General features: G+C 36.0%; 1 protein-coding gene across 2 annotated transcripts in view; it reads left to right on the plus strand.

Moving 5' to 3' along the window:
- The first annotated feature begins 374 nt into the window (after window positions 1-374).
- Window positions 375-22,590, plus strand: part of fbxl4 (F-box and leucine-rich repeat protein 4) — a 113,354-nt gene continuing 91,138 nt past the window's right edge. For both annotated transcript variants that reach the window (XM_039747597.1, XM_039747598.1), the window contains exon 1: window positions 375-557. The gene's annotated coding sequence lies outside the window, so the exon portion shown is untranslated. The remainder of the gene's footprint in view (window positions 558-22,590) is intronic.

Below are 22,590 nucleotides of genomic sequence, written 5' to 3' on the forward strand. Positions count from 1 at the left end.
ATATTGTTTAATGTGTTCATGAATGTAAACGAAAAACTTTTTCAATTAAATATTTCTTAATGATTTGATTTTGTCGGCATGTTAAATGGTTGCCACAGACCCGTACACAAGGTAAATGTTAATAGTGTATTTCACAGAAATGATCTGTATTGTTTAGTTCGATCTATAACACGACGTAAGGCAGATACACTCCGAATCTCACAATGATGCGTATTGTTTGGTTTGACGTACTGTTTTCCCTTCTTATTTTATCGCATAATTTTTGAACGGATTCATGACACGGTTACTTTTCGGGCTTTGCCGAAACCAGCCGAAATCTTCCGAAAGTATTCTTCCGAGTCTGTCCTGAAACTGTGGTGACGTCACGTCCGGCCTGCCAGTGTTGTCCTAGATCTGCAAATCTGCGGTGACGTATGTTGCTGTGGCACTGCAAGTGGGACAAGTGGATGATACTCGTCTCCACTTCCGGGTATGCGAAGCTTTTGCTGACGGTTGGTAAACAGATAAGGCAATAAATGGCAGCTTTTACGCTGAAGAAGCGAAAAAAGCGAGAAATGGTGAGTGATAATCTTCCGTTAGGTATTTTCAAATAATGTGAGATTTTGTTTAAGTAAAAGGACGAAGAGCCATTGTTTCTTGCGACTAGCAGCATAATGGAGGCTGATATAGGTGCAGTTTTTGATTTAATTTGTATTCATCGTATATTTGACCCGTACAAAATTAACGAATCATTGTGGAAAATGCTGTTTCAGTTTTCTGGCCTCTCATATTTCACTGTAAAAGGAAGTATGGCTAGTCATGTTCAACATGTATTAATGTATTCGTATCAAAATTAGTAGTAAGTGCTTTATGGGTACCTTTGGTCATTATAGAAAACGCAATAAAGACATGTATTGATTTCAAAATGTATTTAAAATTTAGTGTAAATTTAAGTAGAAGACTGCATTTAGGATTTAGTGTAAATTTTAGTGTGCCATTGATACAATTGTCAGACGAGTATGGCTGAAATTGAGTTATAAAAGTTTGTAACCTGCAGTGTAACACAGTTTGTAAAACTATTTTATAATTTTGCACTTGAGTGTTATGCCTTATTTTGCATTTATGTAAAATACATATATATATATATATTAGGGTTGCCAGGCGTCCCTTATTTACGGGACATGTTCCATAGTTGATAATGTTGTTCCCTGTCCCGTACTGACCTTTCAGGGACACCCAAATGTCCCTATTTAGTTCATTTTCAAATTTCGTAATAAAAATATATTTTTACTACCATTTTACGGTACTTAGTTGTAACTTTATAAGTAATTATACTTTCTTTTCTCAGATTCTCTTGATGAAAACAATCCAAATGTAACGAGGAAACTAGTGTTTGCTACCTGTTTGCAACTTGTTCAGTTGCTATGTTTGGCTGAGGACAGCGACAGTGTTACCGTTTTGCTCTCAAGCCGCGCTGCTGTGCAGTTCTGTATCAGCATTGCAACATACAGTGTCAACAAAGTGTGTTGTTAACTACTTGCCACAGCCCACTTTTTCCCAACTGCCTGTATTAAATAATAATAATATTTCTCTGTTGTCTGTATTAAAAAGTATTTTCATATGATTTCACTTTTACAGATTTTTTTAGCTTGTATTAAATAATTTTCAAATGATTTTAATTTTGTTTTCCTCATAATCCATTAAAATCCTTGCTTTATGTTTTTAACTTATGTCTCTACTTTTTTTATTAATTTTATTGCAAACCATACAAAGCAATCAAGTTTTTACAAAAAGAAGAATTGAGTTAAGAACAGATCGATCCCCACCCCTGAGAGAGAGAGAGTAAGCCAAACAGTCAAAAGTGTAGTGAATGCAATCACAATTTGTTTGTCTTTCTCCGCTTTAAACCCATCTGGAAGAACCCCAAACACATCTGTTAATGGGTTAGGAGGGATTGTGAGTCCAAGGCTGCCTGAAAGGTAATTAAAAAAAAGGACCAAGACATGTGACCCAGTGAGGCTGGGACTTGGTTGCAATGTTCGCAGGTTGGATCACACTCTGGAAACATTTTGGAGAGTTTTAGTCGAGACAGATGTGCTTGATATATAATTTTGAGTTGTATAATTGTATGCTTTGCGCATATTATATAATATATGGGTCTGGGTGTGTAGGGATGCTTGTGTGTGTATATATATATATATATATATATATATATATATATATATATATATATATATATATATATAGTAATTTAGAGAGATTTTAAGAGTGTTCCGTATTTCTAATTTTCTAATCTGGCAACCTTAATATATGTATGTGTTCATTATTACGATATATGTATTTGACTGATTTTTTTAAATGTTCTGATATTTTTTAAACAGTTTTGGAGTCTGCTTATTTAATCTTTCACTGTAAATGGAATGGCGAAAATTGATCCACTTATCGATCCCTTTACTGAGTCTTGGGTGAAGGAGGATGCCTGAGCTGTATCCCATACTGTAAATGCGCTTTGCTGTAATTACTGAAACCCCAAAGCAGATTCGATCTCATTGCATCCTGCCCCACACAGTAGAGAATTGTAATAATAGTAGGACTTCCACTTTAATATTAAAAAAAAAAATGCACAGTGCAATTTTTACTTAAAACCTATTCTCTAATAAAGTTTCACCTTCCAACTGTTTCGGGAGAATTTCTAGTTAGTTATTACTAGCGTAAAGCTAAAAATAATATGTTTTCACCTTCCCAAAAACATTGAGGTTGCCATGTTCTTTAACTTATGAATGTTGTAATTAATTTTGTAACAAAAGATGAGTTGACTGTGTAACGAATAGCTTTATGGGCAATTGTAATTTAATATGTCTTTGGAATAATTTGTTTATGTGATACTAGGATCAGGAACATAAAGGTTATTTGTCTAAATAAGAAATAACAAAGTCGGACAGGGAACTAGCTGAACACCTTGGAAGTACTTCAAGGACATAAAGGACCAAGTGACTTAACTTCTGTTTATGTTGTATTTTCCAATATAGAGAAAACAAATCTTAAAAATGAGAAACTATGAGAGCTAACTTGTAGAATTTCAAAAGAACACTTTAAATTAAGGGTTAGATGTATACTAATAGCAGTCAGGAGGTATTTGCTGAATTTTGGAAATTTAATGGCACTTCTGTGTTTTTATATCTTAAATCAACTGTTTCTCACCCCCTTTTTGATGTCTTCTGTCAGTGAAAGAGTTAACAAAATATATAGAAAATAAAAACACAAAACAAATCATTGGTTATTTGGGATAGAAACAGCTAAATGTTAATTGAAGATGAGTATAAATTAAATCTACTATCTCTGTAGCTATACTGAAGAAAAAACGCAGTCTTAACTGGCTCTCAGTCAGCTTCCCAACTTCTTAATTTTCCAAGTTTACCAATTCCTATGAAGTGTCATTAATGAAAATTTATGGAAATTAAGAACATCATATGTTTATTGATACATCAAAAATGCTCATATTTTGAAAAGAATGTGATACTGACATTTGATTTCATAATGTAATAGTTCTTGATACCTTAATTGTTGCTGGTATACAAGCAGAGTTATTGCTACACCAAATACATACATGTATGTGTGTGTGTGTGTGTGTATAATAAATATATATATATATATATACACACATATACACATACAGGGTGGTCCAGATCTAATTATGCAGATCCAGATCGTCTGGGTGACTTTGATTTATGCGGGGACGATTCCAGTTCAGCGCGAGGATGATTCTTCATGTCATCAGTTCTCGCACTTCTCGATGGTCCAGGATTTTTCAGGTGATTTTCTATGTAATAAACTTAATAGGTTATAGCGTAATGAAAATTGCATAATTTGATATGGACCGCTATATATATATATATATATATATATATATATATATATAATTTTTTTTTTTGATTATCAGCATCTGTAATTAAATACCTGCTGTGGAATCAAGGAATTCCAGAGGTCACTGTAGTATGGTAGCCTAAAAATATGTTGATGTATATAACACCCAGCCCAAGAGGTTATTCCACAGCTCCTATAAAAGTGAACCCCTAGTGGGTTTAGGGTGCAAAAGTAATCGCAGTGAAATGAATGCATTCTTACGAATATGGAGCTCTCCGTGTGCATCATGTTAAAGAATGCTTTCTTTTTTTGTACATAGCAAAACCACCAATGTTAAATGTACACGATAATTTGTTAATAAAAACTATGTGCCAATTTAACACTTCTGATTCATGTAACAAAATAATAAAGCATTTTTCACTCACATTTCCTGTATACTGCAAGTTTACTTTTGTTGGTTAGAGTTTCTTTACATTGCAAAAGCATTTGTTAATCCCTTGAACACATTGCGGTATAGCTCAGAGTAGGTTTGAACAGTTGATTTCAAATCAAGTTGGCAATATAACAATGTGATTAGCAAATTGCAAAGGCTGTGATTTAGGATATATGTTATGCGGCATGTCTGACAAGTAGGGCTGTCAGATTGAACCTCACTATTTGAACGTAATTCAGATTTATTTAAAAAGGACTTTTTCAAAGGAAAAATCTTGCATTTGATTGTCAAAGAATGGTTGTTTATTTTACCTGCACTAATTTTGACATTGTGTTACTCCAGACAGGTTGTGCAAAGCTGCAGTATTTTGCAGATCTATTTCTGCACTTAATTTCTACAACCTGCCTTTTTAAATTTTGAATGGTTAGCTTGTTTTCCTCATTAGTAAAACTTACAACTTAGAGCCCTTTTAAAATTTTTAAATGAGGAAAATCTTCTCTTTTGTATAAAATTTATATACTATATGTACTTGTAGATTCGTAAAGAACCAAATAGGTGATTTTTTGATTGATAGGTGCCCTTCTAGTGAGTATGATCACATATTATATCTAAATTTCTCAATTGGCATGAGCAGTAACTCAGCATTACTGCATTTCTGAATGGCATGATATTAAATGTATCGGCCTCTGCTCACTGTGCAGATGGACATCTCTACAATAATAAAACAAATCCACCTTTGATCTACCTGCTCTTTAACTTTGTTCACTACAGTGAACCCTCGCTATATCGCGCTTCGACTTTCGCGGCTTCACTCCATCGCGGATTTTAAATGTAAGCAAATCTATACTAATAAAAGGCAAAGCCCTCACTCACTCATCACTAATTCTCCAACTTCCCGTGTAGGTAGAAGGCTGAAATTTGGCAGGCTCATTCCTTACAGCTTACTTACAAAAGTTGGGCAGGTTTAATTTCGAAATTCTACGCCTAATGGTCATAACTGGAAGGTATTTTTCTCCATTAACTGTAATAGAGTTGAGCTGGAAAGATGTGGGGGGCGGAGTTTTGTGTGACATCATCACGCCTCCCACGTAATCATGTGAACTGACTGTCAACGCAGTGCGTAGAAAACCAGGAAGACCTCCAAAAAGCGCTTAAGAAAACATGCATTATATAATTGACAAGGCAGCGAAACAATAAGAAGCGAGTGAGTGACATATACTACCATATTCATGAGTGCTGCTACCTCGGAAAGAAAGCAAGGTGTAAACCTAAACTTTAAATTAAGTTCATAGACAGGCTACCGCTGGCGTTTCACATACCCACAGGTAATGCGGGATACAAGTTTAATGAGAGGACGCAGGATATAAACGAGAGTTTGTAACTAAGTTAAAATTGTAGGTGAAGGGGTGTGCTTATGCAAATTCTGAGAGACTGTGTTTGTGGGGGATTGACAGTTAAGGCGGGTGGGGGAGTCACGTCATCATCTCCCCTCCCATTCATCTCATATCGCTCTGAGCTGAGCTCCGCGGCTAATGCCGTCTTCCGAAGCAACTTCGTCAGACTGCCACCAAATACTCACAGAAAAATCCACAAGTTAATACACACGCTGTCTCTAGAGTTTCTCCACACTGAATCCTCCAGGCACTACTTACAAAAGGTCACATTGACAATCGTGTTACGTTATTTTTAAAATCTTTCCTTTTCTTAGCACAAGCACAGCTGAGAAGCTTCGATGCATGTGCTCCATAACGCGTTAAAAAAATAATGCATTTAATCACACTTTGCATTACAAGCAAAGGGAGCTTTTGTCAATGCATGATTTCCTGGTACACCGATTACATTGATCAGCGCATCCCGATTCATTTTACCCTCGCACCACCTTAGTTTGAGAAGAAGTATGAAAAAATATGAGGTTAACACAGAAAAACAGATCACTAATTCAAGCTTTATGAATAATTGATTCGCCATCAATAATTGTTTTGGTAAAGCCATCCTCCTTCCATTTTATAATTTTTCCGCCACTAGCCATGATTAAATGAACGGTAAAAAGTAAGAGCAAAGCGAGGGTGACTTATTTAGGCAGGCATATATATGACAGCAACACTCATGACAATGTCAATCATGTTACGTTATTATTAAAACATTTCCTTTTCTTTTTCATTACTTCTTTAACACACTACTTCTCCGCTGCGTAGCGGGTATTTTGCTATATATATATATATATATATATATATATATATATATATATGAATGACCTCCAAAGAGCGCTGAGACTTTTGATATCATGAGCGTGTCTGCAAAACTGGGGTCTCCTGCCCAGCAAAAGTCGAGCAGCCAGCGCGCGCATAGCTGTGCCGGCCTTTGAGACGCTGACTGCGCTTCTGCCTTAAGTCAAAGTGAGCACTTTTAATTTTTTTCATCCTCCCCCTGCGCTATAGCCCAGACAAGTGCAAACACGGGACCCCTTTTCTACACCACGGCAAAATAATATTAAGGCGATTCACACTTTCTTTTGCACGTATACGATTATGAGGTCCTCAGCTCGGATTATGAAGACACGCACAGGAGTGGAGGACTGACAGTGCCATCACAGCCGATTAATGGCGGGACGTCTCACCAGTCTACACAAGACCCACGCGACTGTCCCCAAAAGGTGATCATAACGTCAGCGAACACATCTCTATACTATATAAAAGAAAAAGGCAACTTTCCTTTCTTTACACCTTTTTTCCTTTTATCCCAAACCAAAGCCTTTCTCTCTTAACACTTCAGAGGACACAAAACTAATTTTCTTTAAATGCCAGTAAGGCACATTACCAGAGGCAAAAATTTGAACATTCACATAGAAAATATAATTTCAATGTACCTGTACTTCTTAAAACGTTAATGTTTTACTGTTTAATAACTTATAGACTATAATTTATTATTTTTCCCTTGCACTCAGTGACCAAACCTATACACACACATATAGACACATACAAACATACACACAAGTATATGTATGTGTATATATACACACATACATACATACATACATACACACATATATATAATTTGTGTGTGTGTATATGTATGTATGTGTGTGTATATATGATGTAGATAGGTATGTATGTATATATATATGTAGATATGAAGATATGTGTGTGTCTGTATATATATATATATATATATATATATATAACAGCAGCAATCCAAGCTGTGAGAAAACAGTAAAAGGAGGCGTGTCAGACGTGTGGTACATTTTCTGATGCAGCTACCGAAAACAACTTCGTGGACGCTGCCGCCAAATACACAAAACAATTACTTTGACAATCATGTTACATTATTTTTAAAATGTTTCCTTTTCTTTTCATAACTTCTTTAACACATGACATCGCTGCTGGGTATTTTGCAATATATATATCACAGCGACACTCATAACAGTGACAAAACAATTACATTGACAATCATGTTACGTTATTTTCAAAATGTTTCCTTTTCTTTCTCTTTCCTTCTTTAACACACTACTTCTCTGCTGCCAAGCGCGGGTATATATAGATATATAGATATAGATATATATAGATAGATATAGATATATATAGATAGAGATATATAGAGAGATATATAGAGATATATATATATGGATATATATAGATATATATATATAGATATAGATATATATATATAGATATATAGATATGAGAACAACACTCATATCAATGACAAAACAATTACATTAACAACCATGTTACGTTATTTTTAAAATTTTTCCTTTTCTTTTTCGTACCTTCTTTAACACACTACTTCTCCGCTGCGAAGCGCGGGTATTCTGCTAGTCTAAATATATATCATGGATTTTTCACTGGTTCGCGGATTTCTGCAGACAATGGGGCTTTTAATTTATGTTACATGCTTCCTCAGTTTGTTTGCCCAGTTGATTTCATACAAGGGACGCTATTGGCGGATGGCTTAGAAGCTACCCAATCAGAGCATGTATTACGTATTAAATAAAACTCCTCAATGATGTACGATATGCTTCCCGCGTGGTGCTTGATTGTTTGCTTTTCTCTGTCTCTCTCTCACTCTCTCCGACATTCTCTGCGCCTGACGGAGGGGGTGTGAGCAGAGGGGCTGTTTGCACAGAGTCTGTTTGCCTAGAGGATATGGACGCTCCTGTAAAAAAATGCTGAAAGACTACCTTCAGATTGCTCCCTTCTTTGCGGCCGCTTTATCGCGGTGCGCATACTTAAAAGCCGTATTGATTTTTTGATTGTTTGCTTTTCTCTCTCTCTGACATTCTTTGCTCCTGACACACATTCCTTTGAAGAGGAAGATATGTTTACATTCTTTTAATTGTGAGAAAAAACTGTCATCTCTGTCTTGTCATGGAGCACAGTTTAAACCTTTGACTAAAGGGTGTTATTTCATGTCTAGAAGGCTGTAATAATGTTAAATGTTAACAGTGTGGGAGAGTTTATAATGGCTTAAAATATATAAAAATAACCATACAAACATATGGTTTCTACTTCACGGAGTTTCATCTATCACGAGGGGTTCTGGAATGCAACCCCCACGATCGAGGAGCGATTACTATACTCTTGCACTGTCATGGCCTTACTAACTGACTGGTCTTTATTTGTCTTGATCCTTGTCAAAAGCAGCCACGAAAAAGGACCTAAATCCTTGCAAGGCACATGTGTGGGCACAAAGCCTTACTGCATCATCTATACTAATAAAAGGCAAAGCCCTCACTGACTCACTCACTCACTCATCACTAATTCTCCAACTTCCCGTGTAGATAGAAGGCTGATAGAATTTGGCAGGCTTATTCCTTACAGCTTACTTACAAAAGTTAAGCAGGTTTCATTTCGAAATTCTACACTTAACGGTCATAACGGTCGATAACGGTCGACATCATCCACCATGTTGAACTTTCTTATTTACTGCACCATCTTCACGAAATTTGGTAGGCGGCTTCCCTGCGCTAACCGAAACCGGTGTACGTACTTATTTCAATGACGCCACTGACACCACTGTTGGCCGCCATATTGAACTTTCCAACGTCACTAATTCTCGAACTTCTCATGTAGGTAGAAGGCTGACATTTGTCATGCTCATTCCTTACAGCTTACTTAAAAAAGTTAAGAAGGTTTCATTTCGAAATGCAACGCGTAACGGTCAACAATGTCCGCCATGTTGAACTTTCTTATTTATGGCTCCATCTTCACGAAATTTGGTAGGTGGCTTCCCTGTGCTAACCAAATCCGATGTGCATACTTATTTCAGTGGTATGATGCCGCTGTCTGCCGCCATATTGAACTTTTCAACGGTCTTTGTTACTTATGGGCCCATCTTCAAGAAATTTGGTATGCGGGTTCCTAATGCTAACTGAATCCTACTTACGTACATATATACGTCCATAGCCTGCAGCTCGGTCACCGTGTGAGGCGGCGTTGGGCCCCCCATCCCAACGCCTCCCATGTTGTTGGCTGCCTGCCTATATAAGGCCGTCCGGTCCCTACATTCCCTTCCTTGCTTTGCCACAGGATTCACATCTCCCTGCTGATAACTACAGCCTTTTTATTTAATCCATGGCTTCTCCTCTGTTTTATTGTTCGTTTATTACGATTATAGTTATCGTTTAGGTATTTTAGACTTACATTTACATTGTTCAGGTACCCATTTCCTTTATCATTCCAACCGTACCCCCATTAACATGTCTATCGAGGTGATCACCATCGATCAAAGAACTGTCACTTACCGAGTGGTTTCCATGCCCGGAGATGGCACCTACCTTTTCCATTCTCTGTGTTACGTATTGCACGGTCATATCAGACTCACTCTTGATATCCGGAGGAACATTGTGTCTTATGTATTGAATGACTGGTACAGGTTCAAGGTGTGGACTGATGACGGTACAGGAGATAATTATACTACACAGGAGCACTATAAGAGTGAAATGCTTAAGCCCTTCACCTATGGTTCTGCACGTGAGTTGATGGCTGCTACTGAATTGTTCGGTTGTCGCTTTCAAGTGTACCGAAATGGCCAAATATTTTACACCTTTCGACAACTGCCAGTGCCTCTTAAACATCTTAGACTCACAGGAGACGATTTCAGTAGTGGACACTTTGATGTTAATGAATGTTTAAACTCTCAAAAGCTGGATGTGAAGTTATCGATGAAACCGGTTGTATGCTTACAACACTTGGCAGATGCCGAATGTCACTTCAACACAAGTCCTGCAAATACTGTCGTAATTGAAACGAAACCATGAAACACAAACCGATTATGACAGCAGCAATCCAAGCTGTGAGATTTGAAACAAGATTACTGTTCACATGGCCACCTGTACGTTGCATGCTCAAGAGTAAGCTCAGTGCACAGCTTAGTCATATTACAACCGGAGGGCCGAACTGACAATGTGGTATACAAAGATATCCTTAACAAATAATTATTGGTATATTTTCTCTCAGTTTAAAAAGCTTTAAATTTCTTCTTAATAAAAATATTAAGGCAGTACTTCGCCACTGCGAAGCGTGGGTATTTTGCTAGTTATTAATATTTTTTTAGTTCTTTTACTTGCCAGTGAGACTACAAAGTATTTTTAGGTCTTGTGACAATGTTGCTAATGTGCTGCGCAAAAAATGTAGTTGTATGATTAAAAAAACTATTGTGACGTGTCTTGCTTCTGTATGAACAACTGTGAGGATTGAAAAGCAGAGCTGTGGTGGAGCCCATTGAAAATTTTTTGTGACTGTACAGGACACGTCTGTAGGAAGACTCGAGCAATTGGGGTGAAGGATAAGATTGTGCTTTCATGCCAAACAGGCTGTGTGTTATAAACCTAAGCAGCCATCAGTAGTAGATTGAAAACAAGACAGGGGTGTGCTGATGCTTCCCCTTTTAAAGGATGCAGTTGTTTGAGATTTTGACAACTCTTTATTTTTAAACAGCAGTTGCCCAAGTACAACTAGGATTTTTTTTTTTGTTTTGATGTTGGTGTTTGCTCTTGCACTGGCCTTTGCTTCAGCCATGACTAAATACTATTTAAAAAAAGCAAGCAGTTCATGTAACTGCCAGGATCATTAACTTAAGTTCAAATATATTTGAATATTTACATATTTTTTTAATTTAAAAATTCAAAACTATTTTTTGGGCTAATTTGAACACCCTTAGTACGCAATATTCACTTTCTGCTGCTGAGCAAACTGGCTTGCAAATTCTTTTGTTAACCAGCCACAAGCTTGCATTCACCATGTCAGCCTCCATATCTGAAAGCAGCAATGGTTGACATGCTGGTGGTCTTGACGGAAAATCTGTAAAGACCAATACGAATATTGAGAAGTACAGATGTCATTGAAGCAAGTATTATGTAGAGCTTCTGTTGTCTGGAGTAATTTTAAGATTTTATTTTATTTTACAGTGGCAGCCTTTGTGGGGAAAAAAGAAAGATTTAAAGTTAAATGTTGGTTATCTGCAAATAAATGTTTTATTTGAATGTATGCTATTTAGACATTCTGTTTTTATTATATTTAGCGATCACTTTTTGATAATTATTCCGTACTTTGTCAATTTATAAGTGAAATGGTGAATATCATCAGTAAATGTTCTGCTGAGCCACTAGTCACAGCTTTTTTGATTTGTTCTTTGTTTGATTGTTCTGTGCCAATTGAAAATGTAATAAGTATGTCATCCTTGCATTAGAATATAAAGCAGTTAATATTTTTATTTTCTCATGTGGTAATGCTCCGTCATGTTTTAAATCTACTACACAGTGAATATTGAACTGAAGCTTGACTTTAAAAAATTATATTGGAAATCAAATGCAGTATGTGTCAGAAAAATTATATTTACATATTTTCCCCAAATTGTTCAGCTTAGGTCAGAGTTCAGGTTGCCATAACCACATGTACTGTAGGGTTCGAGTGAATTACGTGTGCCCTATCCTACCGTGCACTGCAACTTTTGCACATTTTCTTCATTGTAAAATGAAGAGCAAAGTTATACAGGGATGTGTGGATTATTCGGGAGAATATGGTAATTACATTGACATTACTTAGCAACAAGAAGCCAAACTTGTTTAAAGGAATATGGTCACCAGAGAATTTGCATGGTATGATACAACTATCTGCACAAATATAGTTGCACAATTTTGCTTTCCATTAATCCTCACCACTTTGTTGTTGGCCGATGTAAAAGTTTGGTTTACCCTCTATATTTTTTCCTAAAAAAAAGAAGCTAAAATTGAAGTAATGTTATTTGAAACACTTTGTAAAACATCTTTTCACATTGTGGTTAAGTCACTGTTTTTAAGAAGTCTATGTGTTCCCTCCATTGTTGCTTGAATTTTCTTTGGGTTCTTCAATTTACCTGACTAGATTTATAACACTTTCTTTTTATGTGGCTTTAGGACTTTAATTTGCGCTGATTTTAGTGTGTGTGTCAATGGCTGAGTAACAGATTAAAAATTTGGTTTGTCACAATTTAAATGTAATTAATTTCCTTATCCCTCATTATCTATTCCTTTACTCAACTGTTGCACTGGATAGGTAAGTGTGTTGGGCACAACATATATCAGCTGCTGTCTCCTTTTTTCTCATGACCCAATTTTACTTATTTTCTGTCTTCGAGGCCCAGAATCATTGCCAGCAGTCAAACAGGGTTGAGGTCCCACTTGGAGAATCACAGTGTTCCATTGCAAGACACTCCACAAATCATACACAACCTTTTCTCATTGTGTACTATTGTAAATCATGATTCATATTATTGAGAACATATGCTGTTGAAGGTGCTATTTAGCCAAATTCAAATGTTGTCTGTGAAGCAAAAAGAAAAATGTACTCCTTTATGCAAGTGTTTAAATGGGTTGGTAAGTGAACATCAATGGCACTATCATGTACCATATACTCTATACATTCTATGTGGTATCTTACTTGCTTAGGGTGCATTATTCACATCTTGTATCATGCCTTAACATATGTATTTATGTAGAGGGAGCTTTGCATGAGTAAATGCATTATGCGTGCACTAGCACTGAAGCAAATGTCAGTGATGGAAAATTCATCTGCATTAAGTCAACCTAGCTGCTGCTGGCAATGAGTACAGCTCACAATAGACAGTAAGCAGTAGTCAGCTGAACTCTTACCACAACAATTAAATGAAATAGTCCAAAAAAACCCCTTCCACTGCTTCAGGTCCACATACCCTGCCCACTATAACTAATTGGAATTAGCTGATGCCTTGCAGTGTATGACTCTAGAACCAGCACTTTTTATGTGTGCTAGGGGTTTGACCAGTTTGAAGCAGTAAACAGAAAAAAAAGAGTTCAGTATTTGGAACATGTAGTTGAAAATCACATTTAAAACTGTTGGAACCACATCAGTTGTAATTGCCTAAAAACATATTTAAAAACTTAAATGGCAGTTAATGCCAAATTACAACTGGTCACAGTGCACAGTAGCAAAGATTTTACTAGCAGGAAGCCAAAACAGATACTGACATTAGAACAACTTGCTAACAGAAACTGAATCTTGACAACAAGGCAAGTTTTTCTTCCAAATTAACTATTTACAAAAAAATCTATTAGCCACTTTAGTCATAGTTTATTTCCTTTAGGATGTTAAAAATTAGAGGGGAAAAATAGAAACCTGTACATTCTGCACAGCTCACATGGTCCTGGGGATAACATTAACTTATAAAGTGACGGAGCCAAGCTAATTAGAAAATGGTACGCCAATTTCCTGTTTAAACTAACAATTAACTATTTTTTGATTAACTTGCATTAACTTCTCAAATCCTGCATAGTGCCCTTCTCACTGCAATTGTACATCACACAGAGTATTTTTTAAATAAAATTATGAAATTCAGTTTAACTTTAAAACAGAAATGCCCGGGACAAATGAAAGCACACACCATCTTTGTACAAAAGTAAGTTCAACTTCAAATATACGAAATATATCTTTTAACATTTTTCTAACAATATTCAGGAAGAGTTTAAACGTTTTGTATAAAACTGACATAATCAAAGAGCTGTAGAAAGTGATATGTAAGGTTTGAGGAAAATGGTCATGGGTAATGTTAATTGGTGATTTTTAATTAATGCTGTATAATTGAGTGTGTATGTGCAATGTGATGGCATCAGTTCCCCTACAGTCCTGAACAAGGTAAATGGATTGGAAAATGGTTGGATGAATGGGTAAAATCTTATTGTTCGTGTTGATTTATTTGTTGAAATGTTTATCAAACACCAACTGTTAGTCTTTATGATAAAAATGTATTTTTTTCAAGTCATAAGAAATTTTCTGATATCAAGACTATATTTCCATCTCAGATTTCTTTAGTTTTATCTCAGTAAATCATATTTTATGTGCATGTTATACTTCATGCAATGTGATGTGTGTTCCTGCGGACGCTTCTGCTACACAAGCGGTGTATTGTTTGTACTTGTGCACGTATTTTACATAAAACTGGAAGATTCCACTAGGTGGCAATGCGAGATATCCTCACGGTGAGATAGCATTCAGCTTCCTTGTGTTTTAAATTTCCTGAAACATCAGTTAAATTCCGAGGACACCTTAAGAGATATTGTGGAAAGGATAGATGTTTAATATTTACATCCATCAATCCAGGGATGGGCCCATTCTAGCATACATCGGCGCGAGGCAGAAACAGTACCTGGACAGGGGCATCAGCTCGCACATACGCAAACAGACACACACACTAGCGTCATTTTAGCATCACAAAATCCCCAAACCTGTATGTCTTTGGAAAGAAACTGGAGCACACTGTGGAAACCCACCAGGAAAACATGCAAACTCCAGGCAGGAAACACCAGGGATGTGACTCCCTGCGAGGCAGCAGCACTACTGCACTACCATCATGCCACCGTCACATGTATAATTATTAACAGTATTCATTATTTAAATGAAGTCAGTGATTCATCTGTAAAATGTATTATACAAACTTTAATGCATTCATCATGAAAGTGATATCAAGTATAAATCTAAGGATTGTAAATGTGCAGAGACCTGGAATATCATACATTTAATGTGTTCTGTGTGGCAATTGCTGCTTGCCGCTGCTGTCAGTTCAGGGAGGACGACCCAGTAGCACATAACAAGTAACATCTGGGTTGGTTTTAAGATGACATTTACGACAATCTATTTTGATGACAAAATAAACTACAAGATTAAAGTGAAAATTTAGAGGTTAAAGCCGAGATTTCCACTTTAATCACAAAATGCTTTTTCATTGTGTCCCTAAATGTTTTTTCCTCTGTGGCTCAAATATGCTGCCATACATTCTAATGTTGTTGTGAAGATGCAAAAAAAAGAAAGACAGCACAGAAGATGGTATGTGAGACCTTTAAAATGTATTGCATCATTAAGATGGGGAATACGCAATGCTTGAATATAAAAGCACAATGAATGCATTTGTATGTCAGCATTTTGCTTCACCACATTCTCATGGAGCTCAAACGTGAATATCGGCAGAGTTTCTTTGCAGCCTTTGTTGATTTTTCGTAAAACGTTCGACTCAGTTGATCGAGCTGCCCTGTGGGACATCGTGAGGGTTCGCAGGATCCCCTCGAGGTTGCTGGATATCATGGCCATCCTGTACACTGGTACTGTGATTGCTGTGCAGAGTGGAGGCAGAACCTCTGTGTTTTTCCCAGTTGATTCTGGGGTTCATCAGGGGTGTGTTCTTGCTCCTACTCTGTTCAATGCTTGTATGGACTGGGTGTTAGGCAGGGTCGTTGGGTCCAGCAGCTGTGGGGCATCTGTTGGTGAAGAAAGATTCATGGATCCTGACTTTGCTGACGATTCTGTGATCTTTGCGGAGTCAATGGCGGCTCTGATTGGGGTGCTCGAGCAAGGAGTCTGAGTGTCTGGGCTTGCAAGATCCAGATGTTTATAGTAAACAGAGACTCTGACTTCATATTCCAACTTGATTACACTGTGCTCCCTGATTTTTTTGCTGGTATTGCAACTTGCACACGTATCACATTAATTTCTGAGGATGTGCTCAGAGGACATGTGAAATGAACGCTGGGAATGTGTGGCATCCATGATGCGTATGCGTTCTGAGGATGAAGTATAAACCGGCCCTTATTGTCTCAATACTTCTGTAATCCTATTAAGAAGTGTGTCTGAAAAATGATTGAGTGAATTAAAATAAATAAAGCGAACAAATTACCACAGCCGATATTTTGATAAATTTGTCTTCATATACTGTACTGACAATAGAGTATATAGAATGAAAGATATAACAGTTAATTAAAATGTAGTGTTTACATCTGTAGTAAATACAAAATCATGTAAATTATAAAACCATGTATTAATACATTTGTATTCATGTCATAAAGTTGCATTTTTGCTTAACATTGAAGTTTAAATTCTTTATGTCACTTGATGTGGTGATTCCTTGTATGTTTGTCACTTATCCAACAAAATGAATTTTGTTTTTTTATTGAACTTTTCCATCATTTAAAATAGTTAATCTGTCTTCTTTTAGAATTCTGGATCACTGAAATACAGTCTCCTGTCTTTATTTAAATCACAGATACTACACTGTAACAAGTGACAAATGTCTGTACTGTTATATTAGACATACTTTTCTCCTAAAAATAGTACCCAGAGTTGAATCTTCACTGATGACTATAGCAGGTGTTTCTTGCAGAGTTATAGAACTACTAAACATATTAGTGGAAAAAAATATTACTTGCTCCAGTCTTGCTTTGCATGATTTCTTTGTATATGTTTGAGTCATGACTTTTATTATTTAAGTTTTAATCATAATTATCCTTTGCCCACTAAAGCAAGCCATATTGATTGTCTGGAAATCTTATCATTGTGACCATATACATTACTACAGATATGCAAGACTGAATAACCTAAAAATAGTTTACAGTATCTCTCCTAGAAATTCTAAATAAAGTAACTAGCTTGGCTAAATGAATGTCAATATTTTGGAAGAGTAGAGATTTTTACAATATATACATATACTGTATATTTTTTAATCATTCAGCTACCAAGAGAAAATATGATGTTTCCCCAATTTACCCAAAACAAGCCCTAATAAAGGTGGAAAAAAAAATGGCCGACGCTACAGCGGTGTAAGAATAGGAATGGAAAACAGCGAGAAAGGAATTCAGAAATCAAGAAGAAAGAAATACTTCTTTACAGACGCAGTTGTGAATAGGTGTTTTGCTGGAGACGACAGATAATGAGTCGAAAGATCTAATCCTAGAAAAAGCCACGTACAACTGACCGTGGCTGAAGACTGGTTGTTGTAGATTAACGCAAATCTTTGCAAACGTTTGTCCTTGTGATTTGTTGATAGTCATGGAGAAGGCGAGTCTGAGTGGGAATTGTGTGCATTTAAATTTAAAAGGGAGATTGGTGTTGGAAGGAAGGAGAGAGATTCTGGGAATGAAGATTGTTTCAGAATTTTGGATAGCGATCAGTTTGCACTCAATAATATCTTTATGTATTTGGGTAACGATGAGTCTTGTTCCATTGCAAAGACCTTTTGATGGCATAATATTTTGGAGGAGCATAACAGGGTTTTCCTTAAAAACCATTCGTACAGATGATGTTGGATTGGACTGAGCGATTTCATGCATGTGTTTGTATGATTTAGCGAAGGGGTTGATGGTTCTAAGCATGGAATCTAGCTGGAGAAGTAAATTTTTGCTGCATGCTGAGTTTGCTTAATTTTGTAAGCGTGTTTCAGTAGCTTGCGCTGTGTCAAAAACATACAACTGTCCATATCCTGGAGAGGTAGAAGTGTTGTTAGCATATAGTGGAGAGATTTGGTGATAAATCAGCACGTTTATTTTAAAACAGTATGGTCCGTGGCCAGAAGGTTGAGTTATCTGTGTACCCATGGAAGCAAACACTAGAGAAGAGTTGTATTCTCGAATGTGTTCACAATAATTTTTACCATCTGATGTTTGCTGTGTAAGAAGCTGTTGTAAAGACACAGGTGGCTCCCGCAAAGGTGGTAAAGCTACTTTACCGTCATGGCAGCACCTCGAGTACTTGTTGGATGTATTACGCTCAGCAGGCCAGTATAGTGCTTGACAGTGTTTGCACTGCTGGTCTGGAGTCCCAGTGTTGTACTCTTGGAAGGGAAGACAGGAATGAGGTGAAGAAGTACCTGTGGTACTTCAAAAATTTTTTTTACACTCATTTTTTGTAATTTTTTTCTGTTACTACAGTACAGTATATTTATGTCCTTTTCTTTTTTCTGTGGCTTAGTTGTGTTTTTATGTTCTAGATAATGATTTTTCAAACGGGGGAGTAAATGCTAACATTAATTTTATTTTAATTTTTTATTACTATTTAATTTAATATTGTTTCTTTGTATCAGTATACTGCTGCTGGATTATGTGAATTTCCCCTTGGGATTAATAAAGTATCTATCTATCTATCCTATCTATGTTTTAGGATAGGTAAGTGCCTTAGGCTAGGGTGTGTTTCGACTTACACCAAAATTCGGGTTACATCACTGGTGTAGGAATGGAACTGTGTCGTAACCCAAGGACCCCCTGTATAAGGCATGGTAATTTCTGTTAAATTTGGACTCATCAGACCAGACAATATTTTTCCTGTCTTCTGTTCTCCAATTTTGGTGAGCCCATGCAAATTGTAGCCTCAGTTGCCTGTTTTTAGCTAACAGGAGTGGCAACCGGTATGGTCTCCTGCTGCTGTAGCCCATCTGCTTCAAGGTTCGATCTGGTGTGCATACCTCGTCTGGCACCAACAACCTTGCCATGTTCAAAGTCACATAAATCACCTTTCTTTCCCATTCTGATGCTCAGTTTGAGCTTTAGCAAGTTGTCTTGACAATGTATACATGCCTAAATGCATTGAATTTCTACCATGTGATTGTCTGGTTCGATATTTGCATTAACAAGCAGCTGAATGGGTGAATAAAGTGTGTATGTGTGTGTTTATAGATACTTTTATACAGGGAATGAATTTCACAAGATTGTTGGTATACTGCCTTTTTTTAACCGCACAGTTTAATAATGTGGGAAAATCTTGCTTTGCTTTTAAGAGTAATGAAAGGCTTTCATTATTGCCACTTTTATGCCATATAGAATTAGCTGATAATTAATTACATTATTGCATAAATCATGTATTTTTATCTGTCAGTTGATTGATGGAGAGTAGTGATGGGTGGATCGATACTAAAGTATTGATGCTTCAGATCCTGACCTTTTAATTTAAACATCGATGTTCATAGTGAAAGTACGATATTACACATTTTCAATAAAACGCAAGTTTATTAGAAATTATTTTAAAAAATCATTTGATGGTGAGAATATGATTAAATGTGTTATATTGTGTAAAATGGGATCTGCTTTTCCTTCTGCGCTTTTCATCTTCCTTCATTCACACTGGTAAGAAGAGAAATGGGACTGTGTATGTGAGGCAGTGGCCGTAAGAAAGAGAAGCGTTGCTTGTAGTTATTTTACTCCACTAAACAATAATGAAGCAAAATGTGATACTGTACGTTATTGTGGCACCACCACCACCTGGTAAAACACGTGAAAGTCTGTCACAACAGAGATGATCAGAAGAGTACACAAACACTAAAAAGCCGAGCACAGTTGCCAGAAGGCTGCAGTCTGCTCTTAAAGATGTCTTTCTGACAGGCAGGCAGTACCCAGGTAATATTAGTATGGTAAACTGATTTTCTTAGGGAGGAGTTATATATAGCATTTGTAGCTTGATGAATAGGTAGGTGTACTTAGAACACATTTTCAGACTTTATATATTAGGTCAATTTAAAACAAAAATATTACAGATATTAGCATTACTTCCCAATCCCTTGTGTTAGATCTGAGCATTACTCGGTCTGTAAAAACTGTGTTAAAAGTGGTAATAAGGAACATTAATGTTATAAGTGTGTATTCTCCTTGCATCTGTAGGCATGTCTCGTAAAACACGATTTTCAGCAGTCCAAGCTTTACATGCTCTTGACAGAGATACGAGCAGTGATGTTGACGAACCTGTCATTAGAAGTGATGACTATGTAAATCTGTCTTCATGCAGTGAAATTAAAATGGACAGTGAAACCGAAAGTGATTGTGCTCAATCTGAAACTAATGCTTGCACGGTATTTGCCTCATTATTATACTTTTTACACTTTTGACTGCATACTTTGTGTTTTGCACATATAACAGAAAAAATGTCATTTTTTGATCCAAAAATGCAACGCTTTTTAATGTTCTTTTTTTCCAAGAAAAAATATAACGCTAAGGCTTGTTCCGCAAATCGTTTGCAAGTACTGTACATCTTTAATAATTTCTGTTAATAAACTAGCAAAGGTTCAATTTTTCTTTATTATGTCTAATTTGTTAAAAAAAAGGAACTGAACATGTCTAATTTGTGATAATAAACAAGCAAAGAAATCTGATCTTTGGCATTATATGTAATAGTCTACTAATGCAAAGTCTTTACAGTTTGACTTTTTGATTTTCACACATACTGTAAGTTTTTACAGAAGACTAACCATTCTTGCAAGATGACACTCGTCTGTATCAGTATTGGTATCAGTATAGGTATCTGCAGTTCTGCCCTCAGTATCACCCATTATCAGATTAAAAAGAAAATAAGCAGTTTCACCCATCAGTAGTGTAGAGGTTATTCACTTAAAAATGCAATGCCAAGCACAACCATGATAAAGAAATGGAAGCTTTGTATTTATCCACATATTGTTAAGTATATAGTGAAATAGTTGTCTGTCCAACTATGAATATTTTTTTTTAACTAGTGTATCCAGTATCCAGCACCGGGAGCAAAATTCAACGTTGGATGGGGCGCCAACCTCACACACATCCGCACACAATTCCTAAATAAAATTTATATAGTTAGTGTTTCTAAACTATAACTTTGGGCATACATTTGTTTTGAAGCACAATGCAAATCTCTCCTATTATAGGACATTCAGTATGTCCAAAGTAGTGATTATTAGTATAACAAATGAAGGGTTCATAAAGTACATGAGACACATTATCTGCATCGTACCAGAGCAAATGTGATTCTGCCTTCAATTACTAGCTAATTTCTGCATTTACAGTCGGCCCTATTTAATGACTAATTCTGCAACAAACCCATATCAATAACAGCAAAGTCTGGTCACTTATGTGAGGTAGCTGGAAAACACAAGAACAGAAAGAAATTTATAGGAATTCCTAATGAATAATCTTTAATTTATAAGTTTGATCTCACAAAGGAGGTGTTAAATTTTGGGCAAATCTAAAAAGTATGGAAAAATTTGGAAACTGTAAGCATCAGGTGTGATATTTTATGTTTGAATTAATGACACTTTTTCATAAAATATTATGAGTCATAATTGTTTATCAGCTAATGTCTACTCCATGTGGTAATGTACATATAAATCTCACAACACCAAATGTCACAAACCTGATATGAAAAGTGTAATGTTTAAAAAAAAAAAAATGTCCAGAATTTTCTTGGTGTTCAGTAATTCATGACAATGATATAATGTTTGAAGTTTTACTTTTTTGTGTTAATTATAAGTAGTGCTGGGTGATCAAATGATCAAAATTCTATATCACGGTATTTTTCAAAATTATACCGGTTTCACTGTATTGGACGGCATTTTTTTTCCCATGCATAAGTGGACGTTAACCACATTTTTCACTGCAATTACTGTAGTAGACTGGCTAAGAATAACCTATTCCACTGTCATGAGAATTGTACATTGTACAAAAAAAACATTTTAATGTGCACACAAGTATTAATAAAGGTTTGCATTGCTACATAAAGTGATAGTTTTCAAGGGGGTGGCACTAAACAGTTGCAGTCAAAATATAGAATCTTTTTATTGAACAAATTTTGCAAACAGCTTAAACTAAAATTTTGATAATAAATTTTCAACCATCCAAAGAGGCATTTAGACTTAGTAAAATATTCAGAGGTGCTTGTCAAAAGTTGTATTGCACTGAACATGTCTTAGAAAAGGAATAAATAGTACGTATTTTTGTAAACCAACTACACTTTCTGTTAATGTTAACAATCTCTGTCTACTGACACGTTAAAGTGACCTTTTAAACGATTTTACCATCATTAAACTGCATAATATTTAAACTAATAAATAATAACAATAAAATAAATAATAGTGCAACTTCCAGTAATAATGCTATTACTTCAAGACTTCAAGCCCAGTTGCATTACACAGTATTCACCAAATAAAAATAAAATAAAACAAGTGCAACTTGATGATGACATTTTTACCAACTGAACCATCATTAAGGCAAATTGCATTAATATGGACCTTGCTTCAAGCTAAGCTAT

The sequence above is a fragment of the Polypterus senegalus genome, chromosome 3 (assembly GCF_016835505.1).
Source record: "Polypterus senegalus isolate Bchr_013 chromosome 3, ASM1683550v1, whole genome shotgun sequence".
In the NCBI taxonomy this organism is placed as follows: domain Eukaryota; kingdom Metazoa; phylum Chordata; class Cladistia; order Polypteriformes; family Polypteridae; genus Polypterus; species Polypterus senegalus.